Genomic DNA, 10,521 nt, shown 5'->3' with positions numbered 1-10,521 from the left:
GAGCCTGGTGGACCCGGGTTCAAATTCCAGCTCATCATCCCCACCTGGGTAAATCACCTGGACCTCTCAGAGTCTCAGTCTCTTCATCTGTAAAATGGGGATGAAAGTGAAGTGAAAGTCGCTTCACTCGTGTCTGACTCTCAATGACCTCATGGACTGTAGCCCGCCAGGCTCCTCTGTCCATGGGATTCTCCAGGCAAAAACACTGCAGTAGGTTGCCATGCCCTCCTCCAGGGGCTCTTCCCGACCCAGGGATCGAACCCGGGTCTCTTATGTCTCCTGCATTGGCAGGCGGGTTCTTTACCAGTAGTGCCACGTGGGAAGCCCCAAATGGGATAATACAGCTTATATCAAACAGGTGTTCTGAGTGTTAAGGAAAACACTCCATGTCAAGTGCATAGCACTGTGCCTGGTGCCGGGCGGAAGTTCCACAAACGCTGATTCCCTCCACCTCCACCCACAAAGGCTTGTCTGTGTAGAGGGACCCCGTTCTTTCACTTCACCTGCTCGGTAGCCTCATCAACAAGCTTCCTGTGCACACTCGTCTCTCTGGTCGACAACCACGGAGGCCCCTTTCTCCAAAGCCTGTAGGAAGGCGGCCAGGGCCACGGCTCCTGGCAAGCGGTCTGGAGCCTGGTAGTTGAAATACATGGGGAAGCCGGTGGTGAGGAGCATAGAGCGGGCATGGGACCATGCCAGGGAGGCCTGCAGCAGCTCACTGAGACAGCTCACCCATCTCCCCGCTGCCTGAAATTACACAAAAACGAAATACAGTATGTCCCCTACAATTGAACATTATAGTTGCAAACTTTCAAAGACACAGATGCATATTCCATCTATGTTAGGCGTGAGTGACATTGCAGCTTGCCCTCCGTCTCCTACTGTTGACGATCCTTCAGCTCTACCATCTCCCGCCTCCTCTTCCTCCTCAGTCAGTACCTCTTCTTGCCTGTTCACTCGATGCCAATCCCTGTATGCCAGCTGTTGTACAGGACTAGTGTACAGTAAGATTAAAAATGTTTATTTTTATTTTTTTAATGTATTACTTGTGTGAAAAGTATTAGAAACCTATTACAGTACAGTACTGAGTAGCTGGTCATGTTAACTGGGTACCTAGGCTAACACTGTTGGACTTACAAATTGGACTTGTGAACACACTCTTGGAACAGAACTTGTTCGTATGTAGGAGACTTCCTGTAAAATCACTAAGTCACGCAACTGTGTTTCAAGTAGAATTTTATGTGAACACTCATTCGGGTTTTTTCTTTGTTTGTGAAGTGGATTTGGGGGTGTGGCATACCCCTCCTGGTCCAGTCGAGATTGATTACTGGGTAAGGGGCCCACCGGCCTCTCTTTTAGTTAAGTGTGGCCTCGAGACTGGGATTCCCAGGTAGCGCTGGTGGTAAAGACCCTGCCTGCCTAATGCAGGAGACCTAAGAGAGGTGGTTTTGCTCCCTGGGTTGGGAAGATGCCCTGGAGGAGGGCATGGCAATCCACTCCATTATTCTTGCCTGGAGAATCCCCATGGACAGAGGAGCCTGGTGGGCTACAGTGCACAGGGTGGAAAAAAGTCAGACACCACTGAAGAGACTTAGCATGTATGCACAGCTTCAAGACCAGGTTCTCTCCTGGAGACACTCAAGAGAGCTGTGGGAAGAGGGCATGGATAGAGTCATGTGGCCTCCTCCCTGCCTGGCCACGCACACAGTTCCAGGCACTCCTCCAAGCTCCCGCCACTTCCAGCGGCTGGGATGTTGACAACTAGCGCCCCCTGGGGGTTTCAGGACGAGATGCAGAGCTGCTGGGTCCCCGCGTGACCGGGAATCAGATCCCCTTTCTGCCGAGCTAGAACACTCACCCTGGAGGACTCACCCCGGAGGACCCGCCCTGGACTCTTGTGTGAGAGGCACACATTTCTGCTGTGTTTTCACAAAGCCTCTTGGGATCATTTGTTAGAGCAGTTTAGCAAACTGTGACCCATACCGGTGGCTTCCCAGGTGGCTCAGTGGAAAAGCATCCGCCCGCAATGGACGAGATGCAGGTTCACTCCTTGGGTCAGGAAGATCCTCTGGGGGAGGAAACGGCAACCCACTCCAGTATTCTTGCCTGGGAAAGTCCATGGACAGAGGAGCCTGGTGTGCTACAGTCCACGGGGTTACAAAGACGTCGGACACGACTGAATGACTAACCAACAACAACACAGAAGAAGGAAGGGAACCAGGGCTGTCTCAGCTGGGGAGTCCCCCAAAGCAGACCCTAAGACAAGGGCTTGAGGGCATGAATTTTGGTGGAGAGTGAGCCCAGGAAAGAAGTCAGAAGGTGGAAGAAGGTGAAAAGCCACCGAAGGATGTGTGAGTGAGTTAACTCTGAAGGCAACTGGGGCTTGATCCTGCTTGGGATCTTCTAAGAAACTGTGAGGTGCCTTAGCCGGTCCTTGGGGATGGTCCTGCCGGCCAACAGGGAGACTGGGCTGTATGCACGGCCTCCATCGCTGCTGGGTGAAGGCTGCCTGTCGGGGTGTGGATGCCCGGCTCTTTCGGCTGCGCCTGCCCTGCTGGAGGAGCAGAGAGACCTGAGGCCCAGGTGGGAAGCCCACATGCTGGGAGCGCCCGCTGCAGTGCAGTGAACCTGGGGGTTCGGGCGGGGCACCAGCTGCATCTTACAGATGTCACCGCAGCTCCCAAGCCAGTCCCAGAAGGCAGCACAGCCTCCAGAGGCTCATCACACACCACGGAGCCTTTGTCTATGCTCAGGGCACCTCGGGGCATATCTGTGCCGTGGAAGGGGCAATGTGATTTAGAACTCCCACCCACCCCAGCAGCGGCTGATAGAAAGGCCCCTGCCTGAGGAACCCAGTGGGCTTGCATTCGAGGTGCCTGGACAATGTGGAGGCGCACAGGGTGTGGATCCTGGCTATAGAGCCGCAGCTCCAAGTTCAGCATCTGGAAACTCACACATTCAAGTCCAGGCGCTGACGCATCGCAGCTCTGTGACCCTGGCCTCCTCCCTGGGCAGCTGTGGGACCCTGGCCTCCTCCCTTGACTGCTCTGAACGTTAGTTTTCCTACATGGAGCTAGAGAGTGCTCCAGGTGAAGGAAGGCTGAGAGGCCAGGGTCCCTCACATACTGCCCGAGGGAGTGGAAACAGGAACATTTTCCTGGAGGGTGATTTGTACCTTAGAGTGTACATTCCACTGGAGCCAGCAATTCACTTCCAGGAATTTATCCTACTAAAGTGCTCATGGGTATTTATTCTAATAAAGTGCTCATGGGTCTGCAAATGTGGTCATAAAGTTGTTCTCGGCAGCACTGTTTGTGGTGTCAAACAATCTGCTATTAATCAAATGGTAGAACATTCATGAAATAGATTTCTATGCCAACATTATGAACGATGTTGTGGAGACTACTTAATGATACAGAAGGATGTTTGAAATATATTTAAAAGGGATAGAAGCAAGTTCTAAAATAGGATCACAGTATGATTCCACTATGGGAGAAGGAAATGGCAGCTCACTCCAGTGTTCTTGCCTGGGAAATCCCATGGACAGAGGAGCCTAGTGGGCTGCAGTCCATGGGGTCCCAAAGAGTTAGACACGACCTAGTGACTAAACAATAACAACAATGATTCATACATATATACACAGACACACAAACATATACTGCTTCCCTGGTGGCTCAGACAGTAAAGAATTTGCCTGCAATACAGGAGACCTGGGTTCAATTCCTGGGTCAGGAAGATCCCCTGGGGAAGGAAATGGCTATCCACTCCAGTATTCTTGCCTGGGAAATCCCCTGGACAGAGGAGCCTGGCAGGCTGCATTCCATGGGGTCGCAAAGACTCAGACATGACTGAGTGCCTAACACACAACACATATACATACTCAGTCTTGTAGGATCAAGACTGAAGATAAGATTTTAAGGACAAACATGAAATAATGGTTATTTAATGGTTACTATTAACAAATAATAATGCTAATAATGATTAATTGTGATGGGATCCTAGTAATCTTTGTTGCCTCGTTTCTTTCATGGTTCTGATATTTCTACAATAAACATGGATTAAAGTTTCTCTCCACTGTTGATAAGTGGGGAGAAGAATATAACATTTTAAGGGGAAAAAATGGGAACATAACCCATTTCATAGGATGTGGTGAGCGCCAACAGAGAGAATAGGGAACTTGAAACTTGTCAGCTTGAAAGCAGTCCCTCCACCTATGATGATGTTATTATTAATAAAAACATCACGATGATCAACCCGGCACTTCATCTTCTCCAGACACCTCAAATGCCAGCCAATGTCCTCTCAAAAATGACTGAGTGGCTCTATTATTATGCCGAGTGACTAGTGTTCAGTACACGGCCATCAATCTTATGTCTGCGTATTTAATACAGTGCGAATCAGGAGGCTCTGTTGTTCTTGAGGATTAAAGATGTTCCTTAAAAGTCAATATTGGCATATCCGGACAGTCATTAATCTGCCTCTCCCCCGAGCCTCCCTCAGGCCTTGACACACCGTCTGCACAAGCACTGAGGGCTTGCTGTGGACGACCTCCTGGATCATTCGTATTAAGCAGCCGGAGCACTGGGTCTGCAGTGAATTTACTTCCCAGTTACTTTTCTTTCTTTCTTTTTTTTTTTTTAATAATCTGAGCCAATGGCAGAATTTGGAATACATCTTCCCTCATGACACTTGTACTAGCGGGAGGGCTGTCAGCTTGGATGAGAATGCTGGCGAGAGAGCAAGTGTTGCAGGTTTTCTACATGTATTCACCCAGAAGGCCAACTATGTCAGATATTCTGTGTCTGCGCAGACAGGAGCAGTCACCTCTCTGTATGCGTGAGTCCTGAAAGGTGTGTTTTTGTTGGGCACGTATCCCAAATTTACTGTGCTTTTGCATGTAAAGGAAACTGTGTTCTCTGCGGAATGAATGAATGAACCACCTAACCAATGGACAAGAAAAAAAGCTATGCCCTGTGACTTCACAGGAAGCTTTGTTACTGCAGACCCCTTGTAACTGGGAGGTGGGGGGCAACCTTCGCTTCCAGGCCCAGAGAAGAGAGCAGACATCTTATTTTTTTGGTCTTACTTTTTAAAATTTAAATTTTATTTATTTTTAATTGGAGGGTAATTGCTTTACAATATTGGGTTGCTTTCTGCCATATATCGACATGAATCAGCCGGAGGTATACACGTGTCCCCTCGCTCTTGAGCCTCCCTCCCACCTCCCACCCCATCCCACACCTCTAGGTTGTCATACAGCCCAGGACTTGAGCTCCTGCGTCATACAGCAAATTTCCCCTGGCTGGCTAATTTCACATACGGTAACGAACATGTTTCAGTGCTATTCTCTCAATCTATCCTACCGTCTCTTTCCCCCACTGTGTCCACAAGGCACAGACATTTTTAAGGCTGACCTGCACCGTTGGATTCTGGGCAAGTGCTGGCCAACAGCAAAGGGCACCCAGGCTGACGGCTCCACAAGCCGGCATAGTCATGGTCTCTCCAAGTGGCTGCCACCCTAACATCACCATGGTTGGCTCTGCCTGGGTCCTGGGAGCCTGGCCCGGATGATCAAATTCCCCAGCTGGCTTCACCTCTCTGCTCTCCACAGGGCCCTCGCCACCATCAAGCATGTATCTGCTTGGGAAACAGGTGTCAGGTGGGCCAGCAGGGAGGTCCCCAGTGCTTTCTCCAAACATTCAAAGTGCAAAGACCTCGCAGTTCTGGAACCACAGCCCACAAGAAGGTGCAGAAGAGGAAATGAGGTGTGAGCCAAGAGGATTCTTTTCACTGTCCAGGCGAGACTGTGACACAGTGTTTAGACTTGGATTCCAATGTTGCTGTTCTTCAGTCACTAAGTTGGGTCCAACTCTTTGAGACCCCATGGACTGCAGCATGCCAGGCTTCCCTGTCCTTCACCATCTCCCAGAGTTTGCTCAAACTCATGCCCATTGAGTCGGTGATGCTGTTGAAGCATCTCATCCTCTGCCGCCCTTTTTCCCTTTTGCTTTCAATCTTTCCCAGCATCAGGGTCTTTTCCAATGTGTCAGCTCTTTGTATCAGGTGGCCAAAGTACTGGAGCTTCAGCTTCAGGATCAGTCCTTCCAACGAACGTTCAGGACTGATTTCCTTTAGGATTGACTGGTTTGATCTCCTTGCTGTCCAAGAAAGGGACTCTCAAGAGTCTTCTCCAACACCACAATTCAAAAGCATCAATTCTTTGGTGCTCAGCTTTACGGTTCAACTCTCACATTTGTACATGACTACTGGAAAAACCATAGCTTTGACTAGATGGGCCTTTGTCGGCAAAGGGATGTCTTTGCTTTTTAATATGCAATATCCGATACCTACTGATCATGGGCCTTGGAGTCAGAGGGCGTGGGTTCAAGTTCTGCCTCAACCATCTAGGTATGTGGACTTGGGTAAATTTCTTAGCCTTATATGCCTTAGTTTCCTCATCTGTTAAAGGAGGTTAATAATAGCTGCCTCATCAAGTCACTGAGACAGTCTAATAAGTTGAAACATGTAAATATTTTAAGCATATGCCTGGCCTAGAGTGAAACTGATTAGATGATACCTATTATTCCTATTGCCTATTACAACCTCAAGAAGGAGGAACAATTTTCATTACCCTTGTTACACTGATGAGGAAACAGGTGGGGAGTGGCCCTGAGATCCACACCTTCCTTCTTTTCTGAGCCTTTGCCAGCAGGCAGATTGAATTTTTCTATGCACAATGGCGCCCTCTGCTGGCCATCTGGGATTAGCAATTCAGCTCTTAAATGATGCTGCTGGGAGTTCAAAGCCCCTCAACCAGCTCTAAGCAAACCTCCTCCTAACTGGAACCAGCAGACCCCTACTGGACTCCACCAATGCTATATCATGTCTAGAAAGTCAGAAGTTTTCAACGGACTGTCCTCCGAGGCACCACAAACAGTATACATGTTGGCTGCAAACTGTTGTGATGCTGTCTCTGCAGGGTCCCGCCCCACCAGGATCCCCCAAGGAGAAGAAACTCAACCCTCCAGTCCTGTCTCAGCTGCTTGGTACACAAAATCTGGTCTACACCAACCCTGGACAAAGACAAAATAGAAAAACTAGGGACAATATTATATAACTGATGCCACTGGGTAAACGGTGGCAGTTGACTATGTAGGAAACATTTCTCCCCTTTTCCTCCCTATTCAACCCCAGTTTAGTTCTGGATGGGAATGTGCCCATCTCTCAAACTCTATGTTTGGTGTTGAAAATTTGGGAGAAAAACATTAGAAGAAAACAAAAATCATCCACAATCACAATCACCATCATTAGTATTTTGGTGCATTTAACCTCTTTTCAGGATCCATACATAATATTAGCATTAAACAATCATACTGTAGATAGAGTTTGCATGCTGCTTTTCCCCCTGAACATTACATCATTGATGAATTTCTCTAGGTCTCTAAGGTATGACTGCTTGGTTTCTGTTGTTTTTTTTTTTTAATTTATTTACTTTTAATTGGAGGATAATTGCTTTAAAATATTATGCTGGTTTCTGCCATACAACATGAATCAGCCATAGGAATACATATGTCCCCTACCTCTTGAGCCTCCCTCCCACCTTTCACCCCATCCCACCCCTCTAGGTTGTCACAGAGCACCGGATTTGAGCTCCCTGTGTCCTACAGCAAAGTTCCCCTGGCTGTCTAATTTTACATATGGTCATATATGTGTTTCAATGCTACTCTCTCAATTTCGTCCCATCCTCTCCTTCCCTGTCTGTGTCTACAAGTCTGTTCTCTGTGTCTGCTGTTCTCTGTTCTGTGACTGGCTTGTTACCTGGGTCGATGGCAAGTATCATCTTCCGTTCGCTGATTCTCTGAATGGCTGCAGCTGATGCCATGCTGTAGTGCAAAGGATCCCGGGAAATGTGATGGATCTCTGGAACTCCCTCAGGGGTGAGATGTCTGGTTGGGGTTGCTGTATCCTTCAGGTTGGTCGTAACTGTGCAACCTTGGTGTGCTGGTGAAAGCCAGCGGGGTCTCTAAGGCACACAACAGGAGTGACTGAGCCCAGAACATTTCATCAAACCTGTCCGTTCCATCAAGGTGATGGGAAAAGATGGCGCCCATGCCTGGACTCACCCATTAGCACTCCTTACACCGTTACTGGCACCAGGGCAGAACAAGTTGGCTTATGGCTGAATCAAGTTCCATTTTAACAGGGGACCCCAAGTTTCAGGAAAGTGATGACATGTTAAATGTGCGGAAAGAAATGAGGTACCCACCGCCACAGCTGGGGCTCTAGTTTCTTTCAATGCAATCCCATGAAAGAAAGGACCTGCTGAACCTTTAGTTACCCTTACCCTTACAATTGCTGAACCCTTCAAGCAATCTAACTTTACTTTGCAGCAGATGTTAGATTTGCTAACAAGGAGCTTTCTCTGTGGAGAAGGCAATGGCACCCCACTCCAGTACTCTTGCCTGGAAAATCCCATGGACGGAGAAGCCTGGAAGGCTGCAGTCCATGGGGTTGCTGAGGGTCGGTCACGACTGAGCAACTTCACTTTCACTTTTCACTTTCATTCATTGGAGAAGGAGACGGCAACCCACTCCAGTGTTCTTGCCTGGAGAATCCCAGGGACGGGGGTGGGGGGGCCCTGGTGGGCTGCCATCTATGCGGTCGCACAGAGTCGGACATGACTGAAGTGACTTAGCAGCAGCAGCAGCAGCTTTCCCTGAGGGGCTTCCCCTCAAAGTAGTAAAGAATCCACCTGTAACGCAGGAGCCACAGGAAATGTGGGTTCGATCCTTGGGTCGGGAAGATCCCCTGGAAAAGGGAATGGTCACCCACTCCAGTATTCTTGCCTGGAGAATTCCATGGACAGAGAAGCCTGGTGGGCTACAGTCCACAGGGTCACAAAGAGTTGGACATGACTGAAATGACTTAGCACACACACACGCAACTCTCTTTGAACACAGCTTCTATTTTTCTCATATCCCATATATTTTGCTTTGGTTTATGCTAATTTTGTCCTTTTGAAAACTCTGCCCTACTAGATCCCAGGCAGTGTGATACACTGTAGTGTAGTTATTAAGAACATGGCTTTAGCGTGGCGAACACACTTGAGCTTGAGATGTGACTTTGTCCTCTCTAAACCTGCCTCCTTAACTATAAAATGATAATCCCTCATATGGTTGTTGTAAGAACTGAGCTGGAGAAGGCACGTGAAATGTTTAACAAAGTGCCTGGTCCAGTGTAAGCCCTCGGGAAGTGATGGTTTGTATCACTGAACCACGAGCTGTATCTTATTCATTCTCATGTCCTTGACCCTGGCCTGTTAGGTGCTTAATCCTCACTATGCTTCATTTAGACCTTCTGCTTTCTTCAGTATCATTATTATCCTTGAGTACTCCATCTCCACTGCTCTGTATGTTTCCAGGGAAGAGGGACCATTGCCTTTTCGTCTCACAAGTGTACACCACAACTGCTCAGTGAATGCAGATATGAACTGAGCAAGTAACAGCATCTTGGATCTCACAGAAAACAGTAAAATTTCTCAGACCTAACAGAAAGCCAAAGTCAGGCAACTTCAGAAGGAAAACCTATTGACAGATCCATCAAGCGTTCTAACTTAATTTTTAGCCTTGATGTAAAGGATAAGGACTAAGGATTTTGATGAATCCAATTATTGGTTTTATGTGTTTTGGACAGAACCTAAAATTGGTCACTCTAAAGCCATCACACATTAGAACAATCAGTTCAGAGTATGACACTGGGTTTTGATCCATCAGTTGTGAGATGTGTAGCACTTAATCTATTGCTGATAAAAGTTTAAATACTGAAGTCTGAGCAGGATTTTTCTTGAAAGTCCCTTGGACAGCAAGGATATCAAACTAGCCAGTTCTAAAGGAAATCGACCCTGAATATTCATTGGAAGGACTGATGATGAAACTCCAATACTTTGACCACTTGATGTGAAGAACTGACTCCTTGGAAAAGACCCTGATGCTGGGAAAGGTTGAAGACAGAAGGAGAAGGGGGCGATAGAGGACGAGATGGATGGCATCACTGACTCAGCAGACATGAGTCTGAGCAAATTCCGGGAGATAGTGGAGGACAGGGAAGCCTGGCATGCTGCAGTCCAGGGGGTCACAAAGAGTTGCACACGACTTAGCGCCTGAACAACAACAGCAGGAAGATTCAAGGTGACCCCTGACCAGTGATGTCATATGTGCTCATTTACAATCAAATATGCTATTCAAAGCCGGAACTGAAGGGTTACCATGTGCTGGGATAGTGGCTGCAGTGAGAGCCCTTCTGCAGGGCGTTGCCCTGGCAGGGGAAAGGAGAGGGCTGAGACCAACATGTGGGAGGATATTTACTGCCACTGGGTGGATGTGTGTATACATGTGAGTACACACTCGGAAACGACCACAAGCTCCCTGAGGACTACATCGTGTCTCCAGCATCTCATTCCCAAGATCCGGGCACACAGTAGGTTTCCAATATGTTTACATGAAATAAACAAATGAATAGAAT

The 10,521-nt window shown here is 48.0% G+C and overlaps 1 pseudogene; it reads right to left on the bottom strand.

Annotated features, from left to right (window-relative positions):
* Positions 1 to 10,260: 10,260 nt before the first annotated feature.
* The window catches only part of LOC128066500 (uncharacterized), a 54,301-nt pseudogene continuing 54,040 nt past the window's right edge, over positions 10,261 to 10,521 (bottom strand).

The sequence above is a fragment of the Budorcas taxicolor genome, chromosome 21 (assembly GCF_023091745.1).
Source record: "Budorcas taxicolor isolate Tak-1 chromosome 21, Takin1.1, whole genome shotgun sequence".
NCBI classification, from domain to species: domain Eukaryota; kingdom Metazoa; phylum Chordata; class Mammalia; order Artiodactyla; family Bovidae; genus Budorcas; species Budorcas taxicolor.
Note: the sequence above shows the minus strand (reverse complement) of the source record. Positions and strands in the feature narration are given on the sequence as shown.